Below are 20,446 nucleotides of genomic sequence, written 5' to 3' on the forward strand. Positions count from 1 at the left end.
CTCGAAAACAAAATTAACGTCCTTTTTTCCCCACAAATAGAGCTTTCTTTTGGTGGTATTTGATCACCTCTGCGGTTTTTATTTTTTGCGCTATAAACAAAAGTAGAGCGACAATTTTGAAAAAAAAAAAATATTTTTACTTGTTGCTATAATAAATAGCTCAATTTTTTTTTTTTACGTTTTTTTTTATCCTCAGTCTAGGCCGATACGTATTCTACATATTTTTAGTAAAAAAAAAAAAAAAAAAAATCGCAATAAGCGACTGGTTTGCGCAAAAGTTATAGCGCCTACAAAATAAGGGACATAATTATTATTATTATTTTTTTTTTTTTACTAGAAATGGCGGCGATCTGCGATTTTTATTGGGACTGCGACGTTATGGCGGACACATCGGACACTTTTGACACATTTTTGGCGCCATTCACATTTATACTGCAATCAGTGCTATAAATATGCACTAATTACTGTATAAATGTGACTGGCAGGGAAGGGGTTAACACTAGGGGGTGAGGAAGGGGTTAAATGTGTATCCTAATTAGTGTTCTAACTGTGGGGGAAGGGGGGTGACTGGGGGAGGTGACCGATCTGTGTCTCTATGTACAAGAGACACAGATCCGTCTCCTCTCTCCCCTGACAGCACCGCTGTCTGCGAGAGCCAGGAATGAGAGATGATCTCATATGTAAACATATGAGATCATCTCTCATTGGCCGCACAGATCGCCTAGGAAACGGCCGCTCCGATTGGCCGTTCACGGCGATCTGTGACTGGCTGTGTCCAAGGGACACGGCCAGCACAGCAGTTCCCCGCTGCGCGCTCGGGAGCGCGCGCGGGGAACGCGAAAAGGGGCGGCCGTAAAAACACGGCCTCCCAGAGAAGTAGAGCCACCCGGCGGCCGTATATAGTCGTACGGCCGTCGGGAAGTGGTTAAAGGGCTGCTGTGATTGGCCCTTCACTCCGCCCACGTGCCCCCCGCCGCGGTGTGATCACGGGAGGACGTCAACGTAATCACCGCTGAATTTAAAAAAAAAATCCAAAATAAATGAACAAATATTACAATTTGGAAAAAATTACTTTTTTCTTTATTTGTTATAAAATAATCTTTCTTCATAAGTTTAGGGTACAATGTATTCCGCTACATTTCTCTGGTGAAAAAAACCCAAATCAGTTTATATTATTTAGTCTGTAGAAAGTTTAAGGGCCTGATTCTCGTATCTCGGCGTAAAACTATGCGGCCGTAACGTATCTCGTTTTTGTTACGCGGCCGCAAGTTTTACGGGCAAGTGCTTGATTCACAAAGCACTTGCCTGTAAAGTTGCAATGGCGTAGCGTAAATTCTCCGGCGCAAGCCCGTCTAATTCAAATGATCCAGGTAGGGGGCGTGGATCATTTAAATTAGGCGCGTTCCCGCGACGATTGTACTGCGCATGCGCCGTCCCTAAAATTTCCCGACGTGCATTGCGCTAAATGATGTCGCAAGGACGTCATTGGTTTCGACGTTAACGTAAATGGCGTCCAGCGCCATTCACGGACGACTTACGCAAACAACGTACTTTTCTAAAGTTCGACGCGGGAACAACGGCCATACTTAACGTTGGTTGCCCCTCATATAGCAGGGGCAACTTTACGCGTCGCAAAAGCTACGGAAATGTCGTAAATTCACTGCGTCGACCGCGCGTACGTTCGGGAATCTCGCGTAAATACCTAATTTGCATAGACGACGGGGAAAACGACGTCTGCGACACCTAGCGGCGGGAAAAAAAATGCATCTAAGATCTGACAGCGTAAGAGCCTTACGCCTGTCAGATCTAAGGAATATCTATGCGCAACTGATTCTAAGAATCAGTCGCATAGATACGCCGGGCCAGATTAGGGCTTAAGACGGCGCAAATGGCGTTGCGCCGTCGTAAGCCTTTTCAGAATCTGGCCCATAGAGTCCACAAACTATGGGATACATATCTGAGAAGAATCCATCACTCCTGATGTACTGATCTCTATTCTTGAGACCCGAAAATGCCAGGACAGAACAAAAATCCCCCAAATGGCCCCTTTTGGGAAAGTAGACAGTCCAAGGTATTTAGTAAGAGGCACAGCGACTTTTTTGAAGTTGTAATTGCTGCCTGGAAGTTTTCCTTGCCAGCGTATCATATTTTTCGGCACAGAAGAGGCTTTGTGCGCCGTTTATAATGATCTTTTTTTTCTTCTTCTTCCCAATCTGACCCCTCTCTCTATTCAGGTGAGCCCAGCCGTTCGGCGTGATGACAGACGCTGTGAATATCGCAGGCGGGAATCTTCTCCGTTCCTCCCCGGATCGCTTTTCAATCCTTTTTTTTTTTTTGTATGACGAAACTTTAATGATTCTCTTTGAAAGCAAAGCACAAACGTGACCCCGGGGCGCCAATTACTAATTCATGGCGTCTTTTTAGAAGTGATGGGCAATAATAAAGGGCCGGTATATCCTATCTGTGTGATTGGAGCCGGAGGGGGGAAGGGGGGGGGGGTAGAAAGTTTATGGTGGTGAAAATCACAATGGCGGAATAATAGACCTTTATTGAGTAATCGAATGGCCGTCCTTTCACTGGTGCGGATGTAGCGGGTAATCTTCTTTTTTTATTTAGGTAAAATAGGCAAAAACTCCAGGGTGGGGCGGGAAAGGCAAAGCTGATTTCACTTCTGTATCCCGCGCCGAAAGTCAAGCTGCTTAGAAAAAAAATGCAACAAGGTAGATGAGGCTGCAGATGGGCACAGTGAAGCTGCAGATGGGCACAGTGAGGCTGCAAATGGGCACAGCGAGGCTACAAATGGGCACATGGAGGCTGCAGATTGGCACAGTGAGGCTGCAGATTGGCACAGAGAGGCTGCAGATGGGCACAGTGAGGCTGCAGATGGGCACAGTGCAGTGCCGATCCTGACCTCCCTGGGGCCCTAAGCAAAATGACTTGTCACATTAAAGTTGGGAAGCGGGGGGGGAGGGGGTGTTCTGCTGTTGGAAATGATGTCTTACATGAAGCGGGGGGTGCTGACTTCTTACCTCTTCTCCCATGCAGCCGTGGAGTTGAGAAGCGGGGTGAGGGGCCGAAGATGACTTCTCACCAGGCAAGGCCTCTAGTAATTTGGGGGGCCCTCCACAGCTTTGCAGGGGCCCTAAGCGGCTTGCATAGTGAGCCTATAGGGCGGATCGGCCCTGGCACAGTGAGGCTGCTAATGGGCACAGTGAGGCTGCAGATGGGCACAGTAAAGGCTGCAAATGGGCACAGTGAAGCTGCAGATTGGCACAGTAAAGGCTGGAAATGGGCACGGTGAGGCTGCAGATGGGCACGGTGAGGATGCAAATGGGCACAGTGAAGCTGTAAATGGGCACAGTGAGGCTGCAGATGGGCACAGCGAGGCTGCAGATGAACACAGCGAGGCTACAAATAGGCACAGTGAGGCTGCAGATTGGCAAAGTGAGGCTGCAGATGGGCACAGTGAGGCTGCAGATTGGCACAGTGAGGCTGCAGATTGGCACAGTGAGGCTGCAGATGGGCACAGTGAGGCTGAAGATTGGCACAGTAAAGGCTGCAAATGGGCACAGGGAAGCTGCAGATTGGCACAGAAAAGGCTGCAAATGGGCACAGTGAGGCTGCAGATGGGCACAGTGAGGATGCAAATGGGCACAGTGAGGATGTAGATGGGCACAGTGAGGCTGCAGATGGGCACAGCGAGGCTGCAGATGAACACAGCAAGGCTTCAGATGAACACAGCGAGGCTGAAAATGGGCACAGCGAGGCTACAACTGGGCACAGTGAGGCTGCAGATGAATACAGCGAGGCTGCAAATGGGCACAGCGAGGCTGCAGATGGGCACAGTGAGGCTGCAGATGGGTACAGTGAGGATGCAAATGGGCACAGTGAGGCTGTAATGGGCACAGTGAGGCTGCAGATGGGCATTGTTGACCCTCTTTTCCACTTACAGTAGATGCTGCATTTCCCACCCTAGGCTTATACTTGAGTCAATAAGCTTTCCCAGTTTTTTTGTGGTAAAATTAGGTGCCTCGGCTTATTCTCAAGTATATACGGTAATTCAGATACAGTGTTGCGTGACCGCGCAATTACCAGTTAATGTAACACAGTGCTGAATTGCAAAAAATGGCCATGATCATGAAGGGTGTAAAACCTTTCGGAGGTCAAATGGTTAATAAAATCTGCAGATATAAAAATATTGAGAAAAACAATAATGAAAATGGCGTTATTTGTTAAGTATTTATTGAGTTTTTAGTTTGCAGAACTTTATTTGTATCTTTTCAGTAACTCGTATTTTTCAGCTAATAACCAGGAAAAGTCATTTCTGAAGTGGAGTCCTTTGTAAATCTACATCTCAGACTTCCATCATTAATTTCTCGGGTGACGGTTTTATTTTCTAGGCTGAGATTATTCATAAGACTTTCTTACAGCCGGCGTGGGAAGAACGTGGCCCTTGGGGGTCATTAAACGGAGAGTTACAGTGTCAGGAAGTTCATTTTCTATTATAAGGCTCGCTGAGTGAAGGACCGCTTAAAGGGGACCTGTCATCAGAACAGAAAGATGGCAGCTGTCACCGGTGGCTCGGCACACGTCCTCGCATGACTTCCCCTCGTACGGTCCTGCCCTTTTCTACAGCCAATCAGGAAGATTTGTTCCATTTGTTCCAAAACAAACCGGCAAGTGTGAAGACAAGAGGAACCAAAATAGAATACAAAACCCGGCAAAAAGCAAATGTCCGCAGCACCAAGATTGTGCGAAAAAAATCTAAATATTTTTGCTATGAATGACTTGGTATCGTACTAACGTACAACACCCAGGGCAGGACTTAGGGTGGTGGGGGCCCCTGGGCTTAATAATCGAAGGGGCCCCCTGGAGCATCGAAGTTGTTGAGCTGGCTGCTGCCGAGAATTACATCCATCAGCCGAAGCGGGGGGTGTAAAGGTGATAGGTGAAGTGGCAAGTAACAATCTGCAATGTGTGGCAGGTGACGTGGCAAGTGACAATCTGCATCTAGTGACAGGTGACTTGGCAAGTGACAATCTGCAATGTGTGGTATGGGACGTGGGAAGTGTCAATCTGCATCTGGTGACAGGCAATGTGGCAAGTGACAATCCGCAACGTGTGGCATAGGACATGGCACGTGACAATCTGGTGTCAGGTGACGTGGCAAGTGACAATCTGCATCAGGTGACGTGGCAAGTGACAATCCGCAACGTGTGGCATGGGACGTGGCAGGTGTCAATCTGCATCTGGTGACAGGCGACTTGGCAAGTGACAATCCGCAACGTGTGGCATGAGACGTGGCAAGTGACAATCTGGTGTCAGGTGACGTGGCAAGTGACAATCTGCATCTGGTGATAGGTGAAGTGGCAAGTGACCATCCGCAACGTGTGGCAGGTGATGTGGCAAGTGACAATCTGCATCTGGTGACAGGCAACATGGCAAGTGACAATCTGCAATGTGTGGCATGGGACGTGGCAAGTGACAATCTGCAACGTGTGGCATGGGACATGGCAAGTGACAATCTGCATCTGGTGACAGGCGACGTGGCAAGTGACAATCCGCAATGTGTGGCATGGGACGTGACAAGTGACAATCTGGTGACAGGTGATGTGGCATATGACAATCTGCAACGTGTGGCCGGTGACGTGGCAAGTGACAATCCGCAATGTGTGGCATGGGACGTGGCAAGTGACAATCCGCAATGTGTGGCATGGGACGTGACAAGTGACAATCTGGTGACAGGTGACGTGGTAAGTGACAATCTGCAACGTGTGGCCGGTGACGTGGCAAGTGACAATCCGCAACGTGTGGCATGGGACGTGGCAAGTGACAATCCGCAATGTGTGGCATGGGACGTGGCAAGTGACAATCCGCAATGTGTGGCATGGGACGTGACAAGTGACAATCTGGTGACAGGTGATGTGGCAAGTGACAATCTGCATATGGTGACAGACGACGGGGCAAGTGACAATGCGCAACGTGTGGCAAGCGACACGCTCGTGGCTCCCACTGATTCTGCATTATGGTGCCCCTCCCAAGACTAAACTCTGGATCCGCCCCTGGTTGGAGATCAGCCACAGCACAGAATAGAAAGGTGAAAACAAGGGACAATAGTTTATGATGCACGGTGCTTTAGCAAACTAAATGTCATTCAGTTGGGTTTACATCTTTCTTGAGATACATTCACACATAACTGAACTCTTCCCTATCTCTTGGCAGCAGATGCTCTCCTGGTATTGGATTTTCTGCCATACAAGTGACGGCATCAATATCAGCATAAGAGCTGTATCAATGGCAGCAATAATCCCCGTTTCATGATAGACTGAGTGTGGCTAAAATAATACGCAGGACTAAAAATAGCCTGACATTATTCCGATAGAGGTGTAGACGTGAAATGGCAGAACAGATATGGAAGCACTGAATTCATTATCATAATCCACGTCTGAGGGATGGAATCTGTAAGAAGAAGGAAAGGAAGCAAATTTTAACCACAGCTACCCCTCGCCATGGAATCTAATGTAGAAGATACAGTACATAGGAGGACAACCATGGTTGTAGAAGATGGATCCTTCATGGGGCCACCACTAGATGGAGCCTGTGGGAAATGGGGCTGAATGAGGAAGGGTAGAAGATACAGTACATTGGAGGACAACCATGGTTGTAGAAGATGGATCCTTCATGGGGCCACCACTAGAGGGAGCCTGTGGGAAATGGGGCTGAATGAAGGTTGTAAAAGGTGGATCCCTTTTGGAACCACCACTAGAGGGAGCCTGTGGGAATGGGGCTGAATGAGGAAGGGTAGAAGATACAGTACATTGGAGGACAACCATGGTTGTAGAAGGTGGATCCTTCAGGGAGCCACCACTGGAGGGAGCCTGTGGGAAATGGGGCTGAATGAGGAAGGGTAGAAGATACAGTACACTGGAGGATAACCATGGTTTTAGAACTTGTAGAAGGTCGATCCTTCATGGGGACACCACTGAGTGAGGAAGGGTAGAAGATACAGTACATTGGAGAATAACCATGGTTGTAGAAGATGGATCCTTTATGGAGCCACCACTAGAGGGAGCCTGTGGGAACTGGGGCTGAATGAGGAAGGGTAGAAGATACAGTACATTGGAGGACAACCATGGTTGTAGAAGATGGATCCTTCATGGAGCCACCACTAGAGGGAGCCTGTGGAAAATGGGGTTGAATGAGGAAGGGTAGAAGATACAGTACATTGGAGGATAACCATGGTTGTAGAAGGTGAATCCTTCATGGAGCCACCACTAGAAGGAGCCGGTGGGAAATGGGGCTGAGTGAGGAAGGGTAGAAGATACAGTACACTGGTGGATACCCATGGTTGTAGAACTTGTAGAAGGTCGATCCTTAATGGGGCCACCACTGAGTGAGGAAGGGTAGAAGATACAGTACATTGGAGGATAACCATGGTTGTAGAAGATGGATCCTTTATGAAACCACCACTAGAGGGAGCCTGTGGGAACTGGGGCTGAATGAGGAAGGGTAGAAGATGCAGTACATTGGAGGACAACCATGGTTGTAGAAGATGGATCCTTCATGGGGCCACCACTAGAGGGAGCCTGTGGGAAATGGGGCTGAATGAAGGTTGTAAAAGGTGGATCCCTTCTGGAACCACCACTAGAGGGAGCCTGTGGGAAATGGGGCTGGATGAGGAAGGGTAGAAGATACAGTACATTGGAGGACAACCATGGTTGTAGAAGGTGGATCCTTCATGGAGCCACCACTGGAGAGAGCCTGTGGGAAATGGGGCTGAATGAGGAAGGGTAGAATATACAGTACACTGGAGGATAACCATGGTTGTAGAAGGTCGATCCTTCATGGGGCCACCACTGAGTGAGGAAGGGTAGGCGATACAGTACATTAGAGGATAACCATGGTTGTAGAAGATGGATCCTTTATGGAGCCACCACTAGAGGGAGCCTGTGGGAACTGGGGCTGAATGAGGAAGGGTAGAAGATACAGTACATTGAAGGACAACCATGGTTGTAGAAGGTGGCTCCTTCATGGAGCCACCACTAGAGGGAGCCTTTGGAAAATGGGGCTGAATGAGGAAGGGTAGAAGATACAGTACATTGGAGGATAACCATGGTTGTAGAAGATGGATCCTTCATGGAGCCACCACTAGAGGGAGCCTGTGGGAACTGGGGCTGAATGAAGGATGTAAAAGGTGGATCCCTTCTGGAACCACCACTAGAGGGAGCCTGTGGCAAATAGGGCTGAATGAGGAAGGGTAGAAGATACAGTACAACCATGGAGGACAACCATGGTTGTAGAAGGTGAATCCTTCATGGAGCCACCACTAGAAGGAGCCGGTGGGAAATGGGGCTGAGTGAGGAAGGGTAGAAGATACAGTACACTGGTGGATAACCATGGTTGTAAAACTTGTAAAAGATCGATCCTTAATGGGGCCACCACTGAGTGAGAAAGGGTAGGCGATACAGTACATTGGAGGATAACCTTGGTTGTAGAAGATGGATCCTTCATGGAGCCACCACTAGAGGGAGCCTGTGGGAACTGGGGCTGAATGAGGAAGGGTAGAATGTGCAGTACATTGGAGGACAACCATGGTTGTAGAAGATGGATCCTTCATGGGGCCACCAAAGCTGTATAACATCCAAAAATTCATGCAACACTGCAATCAATGGTAGAGAGTGGACATAGGGGACAAAAAAGCTAACATGTTTCACATCATGGATAGATGCTTGGTCATAGCTCATGCAACTAAATACAAATAGATCTATGGAGTTGACGAGATAAAAAACAGCAACGTTTAATGCTGTGCACCGTGCAGTAACCCATAGCAACTATATTTTAACCGGTGCGAATCATCCCACACGCTGCTCCAGGGGAGATTAGACTCCGCACTGCATGGTCACATCTCAGGCGCTGGGTCAGCTCATCTCCACCAAAGCAATCAATTTCACCAGCACCGGGAGGGAACACCGCACACCATGATGCAAAATGATATTCTTGCTAAATATAAAATAGCCAGCAGAAGCAAGTTCAGTCCTGACGCGTTTTGTCCGCGTCACAAAGTAACGACCCACACAACATTATATAGAAGAAACAATTCATCTCACATGATCATATTTTAGGCAGCAGTCCAATCAGATAAGAGATTGATTATTTATTACAGACATTTATTTAGCATCAACTATTTATATACTGTTTATTTTTTTCTTGCCCCAAAGGAGCTTATGATCTAAGGTCCTAATATCTCAGCAGTTCCTGCCCCCAAGGATCTTACACTCTAAGGTCCCTATCTCTCATCAGCTCCTTCCCTCAAGGAGCTTATGATCTAAGGTCCCTATCTCTCATCAGTCCCTGCCCTCAAGGAACTTACAATCTAAGATTTCTATCTCTCATCAGTCCCTGCCCCCAAGGAACTCAACTCACAATCTAAGGTCCCTATCTCTTATCAGTCTCTGCCCCCAAGGAACTTACAATCTACAGTGACTATATCTCATCAGTCCCTGCCCCCAAGGAACTTATAGGTAGATTCAGGTAGAAAGGAATAAACTTGCGGTGGCGTAGCTTAGCTTGTTTAGGCTACGCCGCCGTAAGTTAGCTAGGCAAGCACATGATTCTCAATGTGCTTGCCTGCTAATATACGGCGGCGTAGCCTAAAGCGGGCGGGTGTAAGGGCGCCAAATTCAAATGTGTGGAAGGGGGGCGTGTTTAATGTTAATAAGGCTTGACCTTACGTTTTTGACGTTTTTTTGTTACTGAGCATGCGCCGGGCGCCTACATTTCCCAGTGTGCATTGCGGCTAAGTATGCCGCACAGGCCTATTGATTTCGACGTGGACGTAAATGACGTAAATCGCTATTCGCGGACGACTTACGCAAACGACGTAAACATTTCGAATCTCGCGGCGGGAACGGCGGCCATACTTTAACATTGCTATTCCACCTAATAGATGGAATAACTTTAGGCCTGATAATGCCTTACGGAAACGGCGTAAATCTACTGCGGCGGCCGGGCGTACGTTCGTGAATCGGCGTATCAACTCATTTACATATTCTACGCCGACCGCAATGGAAGCGCCACCTAGCGGCCATCCGAAATATTGCAATCTAAGATAGGATGGCGCAAGCCGTCCTATCTTAGATATGTTTAAGCGTATCTCTGTTTGAGCATACGCTTAAACATAAGTCGGCGTAGATTCTGAGTTAGGTCGGCTTATCTACTGATAAGCCGGCCTAACTCTTACTGAATCTACCTATTACAATCTAAGGTCCCTATCTCTCATCAGTCCCTGCCCCCAAGGATCTTACACTCTAAGGTTCTTATCTCTCATCAGCTCCTTCCCTCAAGGAGCTTATGATCTAAGGTCCCTGCCCTCAAGGAACTTACAATCTAAGATTCCTATCTCTCATCAGTCCTTGCCCCCAAGGAACTCAACTCACAATCTAAGGTCCCTATCTCTCATCAGTCTCTGCCCCCAAGGAACTTACAATCTAAGGTGCCTATCTCTCATCAGTCTCTGCCCCCAAGGAACTTACAATCTAAGGTCCCTATCTCTCATCAGTCCCTGCCCTCAATGAGCTTATGATCTAAAGGTCCCTATCTCTCATCAGTCTCTGCCCCCAAGGAACTTACAATCAGAGGTCGCTATCTCTCATCAGTTCCTGCCCTCAAGGAGCTTACAATCTGTCCCTACCTCATCATATTTATCAGCAGTACCTGCCCTCATGAGCTTATGATCTAAGGTCCCTATCTTTTATCAGCCCCTCCCCTCAAGAAACGTATGATCTGAAGTCCCTACCTCTTCTATGTCTCTGCCCTCAAGGAGCTTATGATCTACGGTCCTTATATCTCAGCAGTCCCTGCCCCCAAGGAATTTACAATCTAAGGTACCTATCTCTCAACCCCTCCCCTCAAGGAGCTTACAATCTGTCCCTACCTCATCATATTTCTCATCAGCCCCTCCCCTCAGGGAGCTTACGATCTGAAGTCCCTACTTCATCTATGTCTCTGCCCTCAAGGAGCTTATGATCTACAGGCCATATCTCTCATCAGTTCCTGCCCTCAAGGACCTTACAATCGAAGGTCCCTATCTCTATTCAGTCACTGCCCTCAAGAAGCTTACAATCTACAGTCCTTATCACACATCTGTCCCTGTCCTCAAGGAGCTTACCATCTAAGGTTCCAATCTATCATCAGTTCGTGCTCTCAAGGGGCTCACTTTCTAAACTCCCTATTTCAAATTAGTCCCTGCCTACAAGGAGTTTATGATCAGAAATTCCTATCTCATCTACATCCCTGCCCTCAAGGAGATTATGATCTATGGTCCATATCTTTCATCAGTCCCTGCCCCCCAAGGAACTTACAATCTAAGGTCCCTATCTCTCATCAGTCCCTACCCCCAAGGAATTTACAGTCTAAGGTCTCTATCTCTCATCAGTCCCTGCCCTCAAGGAACTTACAACCCAAGATTCCTATCTTTTATCAGTCCCTGCCCCCAAGGAACTCAACTCACAATCTAAGGTCCCTATCTCTCATCAGTCACTGCCCCCAAGGAACTTACAATCTAAGGTGACTATATCTCATCAATCCCTGCCCCCAAGGAATTTACAGTCTAAGGTCCCTATCTCTCATCAGACCCTGCCCCCAAGGAACTTACAATCTAAGGTCCCTATCTCTCATCAGTCCCTGCCCCCAAGGAACTCACAATTTAAGGTCCCTATCTCTCAAGTGACTTACATTCTAAGGTTCCTATCCCACATACTACGACCAATCAAGACTGGAGCCAATTACCCTACAAGCATGTTTCTGGATTGTGTGGTAAATCGGATTACCCGGAGGAAACCCACAAGCAAACTCCATGCAGATCGTGCCCAAGCGACTGTGCTGACCTGATTGGGTGCTCCAGGGAGCGCTCTTCTATTAATGACGGCCATTTGTGCTGCTTCAGTAAATAAGCGCCTAGACTCCATTTACAAAGATTTAAATAAAAGGATTCCTAACTGTCAATTCCTCATTGGACTCACAGGCTGAAAATAACTGTCACTTTTTTTTTTTTTTTCCCAATAAGGAGCCTTGTCATGGCGATTTAGCTTTGTGAACTGTGTGCATCTCCCATGGGAGGATTGTGGATTTAAAGGGCCAGATTCAGTAAGGAGATACGCCGTCGTGTGCAGGGTCGTATCTATGCGCCCGATTCTTAGAATCAGTTACGCATAGATTTCCCTAAGATCCGACCGGCGTAAGTATCTTACACCGTCGTATCTTAGGCTGCATATTTACGCTGGCCGCTAGGTGGCGCTTCCGTATATTTACGCGAGGAGGTAGATACGCCGATTCAGAAACGTACGTCCGGCCGGCGCATTTTACGTTAGGCTTTTTTTTTCGGCGTATAGTTACCTCTGCTATATGAGGCGTATCCTATGTTAAGTATGGCCGTCGTGTTTTGAAAATTTTACGTCGTTTGCGTAAGTCGTTCGCGAATAGGCCTGGATGTCATTTACGTTCACGTCAAAAGCAATAGGCTGCATATTTACGCTGGCCGCTAGGTGGCGCATCCGTATATTTACACGAGGAAAATGCTAATTAGGTAAATACGCCGATTCAGAAACGTACGTCCGGCCGGCGCATTTTTTTTTACGTCGTTTACGTTAGGCTTTTTTTTTCGGCGTATAGTTACCTCTGCTATATGAGGCGTATCCTATGTTAAGTATGGCCGTCGTTCCCGGCGTCGAGTTTTGAAAATTTTACGTCGTTTGCGTAAGTCGTTTCGCTAATAGGCCTGGATGTAATTTACGTTCACGTCGAAAGCAATGACGATTTGCGGCGGAATTTCGAGCATGCGCACTGGGATTTTTTCACGAACGGCGCATGCGCGGGGTCACAGTTAATATACATAAAACACTCCCACATCATCCACATTTGAATTAGGCGGGCTTACGCCGACACACATACGTTACGCCGCCGTAACTAAGGGCGCGAGTTGTTTCTTAATACAGAACTTGCGCCCTAAATTACGGCGGCGTAACGAGATACGTTACGCCGGGCGGATAGATACACCATTGTATCTGAATCTACCCCAAGTATATATCTGGCAGCGATCAGTTCCATTTCCACGCCGTCTTACCTGTCGGTTTGGAAGGGGAGCTCTCTGCAGCTGCAGGGAAGGTGCTCAGCCGGTGTTCCGGACGCGGGAGATCCTCCGGAATATTTACATTTTTGTTCAGCAGAATACGATCTTCATTGTCAGCGGCGGCTCAGAACCGTCAGCTTCTCCCAGCGAGACGAACGTTCGCCAACTGCTCAGACTCGACGACTGCTTTCTTTTTTTTCTGTCCTCGGAAGGTCTGGCAATCTCATCACACTCAGGTGCCTTACACTACCCAATGAATTCTGTGTGCTGCTAATATACCAGCCGGGGGTATTGTTACATTAACCCTTCATGGACCAGCCCTGAGAAAGCCGCATCCATCGTAACGCACCCATGCTCTTTTATTACACAAGGCGTTCGCTGAACGCGACCTTTGAGATGGGACAGGTTGCCATCCTTGGGGGGGGGGGGGGGGGGTCATCCGCAGCTCGTTAATTTGCTCTTTTAAAATATAAATATAAAAAAAATATATATTTTTCTGCTATAAAACATATCAAATAAAATAAAAATTGTATCTTTTTTTTTTTTTAACATGTTAACCACTTCAGCTCCAGAAGGTTTACCTCCCTTCATGACCCTTTTTTTCTGCTATAAAAAAAAAAAAATTCTGTTATAAAACATATCCAACAAAAATAATTTATGTAAATCTTTAAGTAAATCTTCTGGAGCTGAAGAGGTTAACATGTAAAAAAAATTTTTTTTTTTTTTTTTTTTTTTTACAGGGTTGAAAAAAATCTGCATATTTAAAAAAATATATTGCAAGCAACTTTTGAAATTATGTATTTTTTCTGTTATAAAACATATCCAACAAAAATAATTTAATTTTTTGTTTTTTTAACACATGTTAACCACTTCAGCTCCAGAAGGTTTACCCCCCTTCATTACCAGATCCTTTTTTTCTGCTATAGATTTTTTTTCTGCTGTAAAACATATCCAATAAAAAAAAATTAAACAAGACAAACAGTTTTGGAAAAAAAAAAAAGAATATTTTTCCAATCATTAAAATCTCATATAAGGTAAAATAAAATATATATATATATATATATTTTTTTTACAGGGTTAATAAAATCTGCATATTTAAAAAAAAATATATGGCAAGCAACTTTTGAAATTATGTATTTAACATACATCATTTCAAAAGTTGCTTGCAATATATTTTTTTTAAATATGCAGATTTTATTAACCCTGTAAAAAAAAAGATATTTTATTTTACCTTATATGAGATTTTATTGATTGGAAAAAAAATATTCAGTTTTAATAACAGTTTTGGAAAAAAAAAAATATATTTTTTTTCCAATCATTAAAATCTCATATAAGGTAAAATAATTTTTTTTTTTTTTTTTACAGGGTTAATAAAATTTGCATATTTAAAAAATATACATATTGCAAGCAACTTTTGAAATGATGTATGTTAAATACATAATTTCAAAAGTTGCTTGCAATATATATTTTTTTTTCAATATGCAAATTTTATTAACCCTGTAAAAAAAAAAAAAATTTTTTTTAATTTTATTTTTTACATGTTAACCCCTTCAGCTTCAGAAGATTGACCCCCTTCATGACCAGACCATTTTTTTCCCCTGCTATATAATTTTTTTTCTGTTATAAAACATATCCAATTAAAAAAAAAAAATTAAAAGACAAACAAATTTTGGAAAAACAAAATATATATTTTTTTCTGCTATAAAACATATCAAATAAAAAAAAAATTACGTATCTTTTTTTTCTTTTTTAACAGCTCCCCTACACCACCCCCCTTCATGACCAGGCCATTTTTGTTCTGCTATAGAATTTTTTTTTTGTTATAAAACATATCCAATAAAAAAGAAAATTAAACAATTTTGGAAAAACAATATATATATTTCTGCTATAAAACATATTAAATAAAAAAAATGTATCTTTTTTTTTTTAACATGTTAACCCCTTCAGCTCCAGAAGGTTTACCCCCCCCCCCCCCTTCATGACCAGACTCTTTTTTTTCTGCTATAGAATTTTTTTTTTCTGTTATAAAACATATCCAATAAAAACTATTTAAAAAATGTTGTATCTTTTTTTAAAACACATGTTAGCCACTTCATCTCCAGAAGGTTTACCCCCCTTTATTACCAGACCCTTTTTTCTGCTATAGTTTTTTTTTTTTTTTCTGTTATAAAACATCCAATAAAAAAAAATTAACAAAAAATTAACAAGACAAACAATTTAAAAAAAAAATGTAAAAAATTTTGTATCTTTTTTTATTTTTTTTTAACGTTAACCACTTCAGCTCCAGAAGGTTTACCCTCCATTTTTTGCGATACGGCACTCCGTACTCCGTTACTTTAACTGACAATTGCGCGGGCATGCGACGCTGTACCCAAATAAACTTTATGTCCTTTTTTCCCCCACAAATAGAGCTTTCTTTTGGTGGAATTTGATCACTTCTGCGGATTTTATGTTTTTTAAAATTAAAAAATATGTTGTATGTTTTATTTTTTAACACATGTTACCCACTTCAGCTCCAGAAGGTTTACCCCTCTTCATGACCAGGCCATTTTTTTTTTCTGTTATAAAACACATCCAAGTAAAAAAATATGAAAAAAGACAAACAATTTTGGAAAAAAACATAACAAATATTTCTGCTATAAAACATATCTAATAAAAAAAATGTGAAAAATGTTGTATCTTGTTTTGTTTTTTTTAAACACGTTAACCACTTCAGCTCCGGAAGGTTTACCCCCCTTCATAACCAGGCCATTTTATGTACCCAAATAAAATGGGAACCCCTCATAATGGGCACAGCAGGTGTACAGACCTGGGAACTCAGCACAGGGATGATGGGAACCTCTCATAATGGGCACAGCAGGTGTACAGACCTGGGAACTCAGCACAGGGATGATGGGAACCTCTCATAATGGGCACAGCAGGTGTACAGACCTGGGAACTCAGCACAGGGATGGTGGGAACCCCTCATAATGGGCACAGCAGGTGTACAGACCCGGGAACTCATCACAGGGATGGAGGGAACCCCTCATAATGGGCACAGTGGGTGTACAGACCTGGGAACTCAGAACAGGCATGGTGAGAACCCCTCATAATGGGCACAGCGGGTGTACAGACCCGGGAACTCAGCACAGGGATGGTGGGAACCCCTCATAATGGGCACAGCAGGTGTACAGACCCGGGAACTCAGCACAGGGATGGTGGGAACCCCTCATAATGGGCACAGCGGGTGTACAGACCCAGGAACTCAGCACAGGGATGGTGGGAACCCCTCATACTGGGCACAGCGGGTGTACAGACCCGGGAACTCAGCACAGGGATGGTGGGAACCCCTCATAATGGGCACAGCAGGTGTACAGACCCGGGAACTCAGCATAGGGATGGTGGGAACCCCTCATAATGGGCACAGCGGGTGTACAGACCCGGGAACTCACCACAGGGATGGTGAGAACCCCTCATAATGGGCACAGCAGGTGTACAGACCCGGAAACTCAGCACAGGGATGGTGGGAACCCCTCATAATGGGCACAGCAGGTGTACAGACCCGGAAACTCAGCACAGGGATGGTGGGAACCCCTCATAATGGGCACAGCGGGTGTACAGACCCGGGAACTCAGCACAGGGATGGTGGGAACCCCTTATAATGGGCACAGTAGTTCTGCAGACCCGATGACTCAGTACAAAGATCTTACCAGAAAAGAGATAGAATACCCTGTTAGGAGGTTCACCTCTCTGGAATCCACCAATGAAATAACTATTTTCGGTGGATTGACCCTTGAAGCAGAGATCTCTCTGTGAACAATCTCAGACTTTTCTTTCTCTGTGAACTGTATGTTCCCATTCACTTTCACCTCTGATTTCTCTCTGCCTTCAGGGGGGGGGGGGGGGTCTTGTTTACAAGGGGCATATGCAAAAACATGTAAAGTGGTGCATGGATCAGAGCACTGGAGGGTGACCTAGTTATGTAAATGTCTCCTCGTGTTTTCTGCTCAGATCAGAGAACTCTGGGAAGATGGTGGATGGGCGGGGGAGCGGCGGAGACGTGTCCTGGTTGTCAGGTACAGAATTCTTTGTTGGGCTTACCTAGATTTCCATTTAAAGAGAAAGTAGTGTGTATTACACTGGGAGCATATATTGCTGTATATTTGCAGTGTAATGCCATTATTTATTTGACTTTCACATTTCTACTTGTTTGATCATCCATATTTTTGGATTAGATTTATAGATTGACCACTAGGGGGAGCTGTGTAGTTGGCTCATCCATATTTTTGTCACAGTGTTAACCATAGAGATTTACAGATTGACCACTAGGGGGAGCTGTGTAGTTGGCTCATCCATATTTTTGTCACAGTGTTAACTATAGAGATTTATAGATTCCCCACCAGGGGAAGCTCTGTAGTTGGCTCATCCATATTTTTCTTACAGTGTTAACTATAGAGATTTATAGATTCACCACTAGGGGGAGCTCTGTAGTTGGCTTATCCATATTTTTTGTCACAGTGTTGACTATAAAGATTTATAAATTGACCACTAGGGGGAGCCCTGTAGTTGGCTCATCCATATTTTTGTTACAGTGTTAACTATAGAGATTTATAGGTTGACCACTAGGGGGAGCTCTGTAGTTGGCTCATCCATATTTTTGTTACAGTGTTAACTATAGAGATTTATAGATTCACCACTAGGGGGAGCTCTGTAGTTGGCTTATCCATATTTTTTGTCACAGTGTTGACTATAAAGATTTATAAATTGACCACTAGGGGGAGCCCTGTAGTTGGCTCATCCATATTTTTGTTACAGTGTTAACTATAGAGATTTATAGGTTGACCACTAGGGGAAGCTCTGTAGTTGGCTCATCCATATTTTTGTTGCAGAGTTAACTATAGAGATTTATAGGTTGACCACTAGGGGGAGCTCTGTAGTTGGCTCATCCATATTTTTGTTACAGTGTTAACTATAGAGATTTATAGGTTGACCACTAGGGGGAGCCCTGTAGTTGGCTCATCCATATTTTTGTTGCAGAGTTAACTATAGAGATTTATAGGTTGACCACTAGGGGGAGCTCTGTAGTTGGCTCATCCATATTTTTGTTGCAGAGTTAACTATAGAGATTTATAGGTTGACCACTAGGGGGAGCTCTGTAGTTGGCTCATCCATTTTTTTTTGCAATGAAAACTATAGAGATTTATAGATTGACCACTGTAACGTTACTGGCGTTGTATTGAACAGGACGAGCGCAGCCTTACCTAATCCTGTTAGCTGCGCTCGTCTCCCTGACTCGGGCGTGTCACTTCCTGTGCGCCGCGGCTTGCGTTCCACGCTGGAACGCGGAAGCGCGCCCCCAGCGAGACTCCTCGTTTCCCGCGCTGTGCGGGCTATTTAAACACACAGCAATGACGGCAGGGTGTTCCGCTATTTTGTTGGACCCCTGCCGTCACCCAGGACCCGCTCCTCAAAAGCCCTGTGGACCTGCTATCAGGAGACACTCTCTTCATCCCTCCAGCTCCAGGATCAGCGCTCCCTGCAGCCCTCTGCCCACAGTCTGTCCATCCAGGACTGGGATCAGCTCACCCTTCAGCCATCAGCTTCTCAGGCTTCCCATCTGTACCAGCACTCTGCAGACCTGAATGTAGCCATCTCTGTTTCTACCAGCAGTACCGCAAGTATCTCTACACAAATTGTTACGATCTCCAGCCTATGCTGAACTGTGCCTGTCTATCAATTGCATATCTCAATATCTAAGTCCTGCCTGAATATACTTGTGCATGGTCTCAGCTTGTGATATATATACATATATGTGTTGGCTCTATCTGCACTGCTTTCAGTAAGAAACATTAAGTAATACTGCTACCAAAAACCTTATACCTACTTATTCATAGACTGTGTCTTTAACCGTTACTGCATTATAAAGGCTTATGAGTTAATAAGCTTTCTTGATTATGCTGGTACTCTATCTGAGGTTGTGATGATATAAACCATTAACTCTTAACCATACTATAGAGTGACTTTTGGTTTACACTGAGAAACCTCCGCAGTTGAGATCCAATTAATCAAATATAAAAATAACAAGACAGGATCGTCACAACCACTAGGGGGAGCTCTGTAGTTGGCTCATCCATATTTTTGTTACAGTGTTAACTATAGAGATTTATAGGTTCACCACCAGGGGGAGCTCTGTAGTTGGCTTGTCCATATTTTTGTCACAGTGTTAACTATAGAGATGTATGGATTCACCACTAGGGGGAGCTCTGTAGTTGGCTCATCCATATTTTTCTTACAGTGTTAACTATAGAGATTTATAGGTTGACCACTAGGGGGAGCTCTGTAGTTGAATCATCCATATTTTTGTTGCATAGTTAACTATAGAGATTTATAGATTGACCACTAGGGGGAGCTCTGTAGTTGGCTCATCCATATTTTTGTCACAGTGTTAACTATAGAGATTTATAGATTGACCACTAGGGGGAGCTCTGTAGTTGGCTTGTCCATATTTTTGTTACAGTGTTAACTATAGAGATTTATAGGTTGGCCACCAGGGGGAGCTCTTTTAGTTGGCTCAGCCAAGTCTTCCACAAACAAATCCACAAGCTCCTTCTTAAAATGCTAGTTGCCTGGCTGTTATGCTAACCCTCTGGCATCACATCTTTCTGACCCGGAAGAAAACAAACAAATACTTCTCTATATTCCTGTCCTTGATGAATGACTCGGTATCAAACCAAGGGTTCAGAATGACAGCCAGGCAAGGGGCATTTCCAGGGCGAGGAATCAGTGGCAGTGTTCAGAATTAGCTTTGTTTGGCAGTTTCCGGAGATAAGATGACAGCCACACAGGGAGGGCATTGTTTTCAATGGGTTGACCAAAGAGTGGACTTGTACAGTCATGTGCAAAAATTTTAAATAAAGAGTCGGCGGGTCCCGGGGGCACGGAGACCGCGGCGCGCACCCACTAGGCGGCAGATTCAAAGCAACGTATATATACATTGCTTTGCCTGTCCGTGTCATTCTACCGACGTATAAATGCGTGAGGATGCGGCAATCGTTAATTCGGATATTTCGTAAATTCGGATACATTTTTTATTCGTTACGTTCACTAACAGCCAAATTTGAAAGGAAATACCAATACCTATAATTTAATAGTTAGTTATTTTTAGTTTGTTAGTTATTCTTTCGAATTTTCAGATTTTCTTTCTTATTTTTGGATTTACGAATTTTCAAATTTACGAATTTTCTAATGCAATTAGTTAGTTATTAATTCATATTTTAGAATTTTCAAAATTTCTCATTTCTGAATTTACGAATTTTCGGATTTATGAATTTTCAAATTAAC

General features: G+C 44.6%; 1 protein-coding gene across 1 annotated transcript in view; it reads right to left on the reverse strand.

The window, feature by feature from the left end:
• The window catches only part of MMEL1 (membrane metalloendopeptidase like 1), a 181,244-nt gene extending 167,943 nt beyond the window's left edge, over window positions 1-13,301 (reverse strand). Inside the window, exon 1 of the mRNA XM_040326452.1 lies at window positions 13,121-13,301. The gene's annotated coding sequence lies outside the window, so the exon portion shown is untranslated. The remainder of the gene's footprint in view (window positions 1-13,120) is intronic.
• Window positions 13,302-20,446: the final 7,145 nt, after the last annotated feature.

This window comes from Rana temporaria, chromosome 10 (assembly GCF_905171775.1).
Source record: "Rana temporaria chromosome 10, aRanTem1.1, whole genome shotgun sequence".
In the NCBI taxonomy this organism is placed as follows: domain Eukaryota; kingdom Metazoa; phylum Chordata; class Amphibia; order Anura; family Ranidae; genus Rana; species Rana temporaria.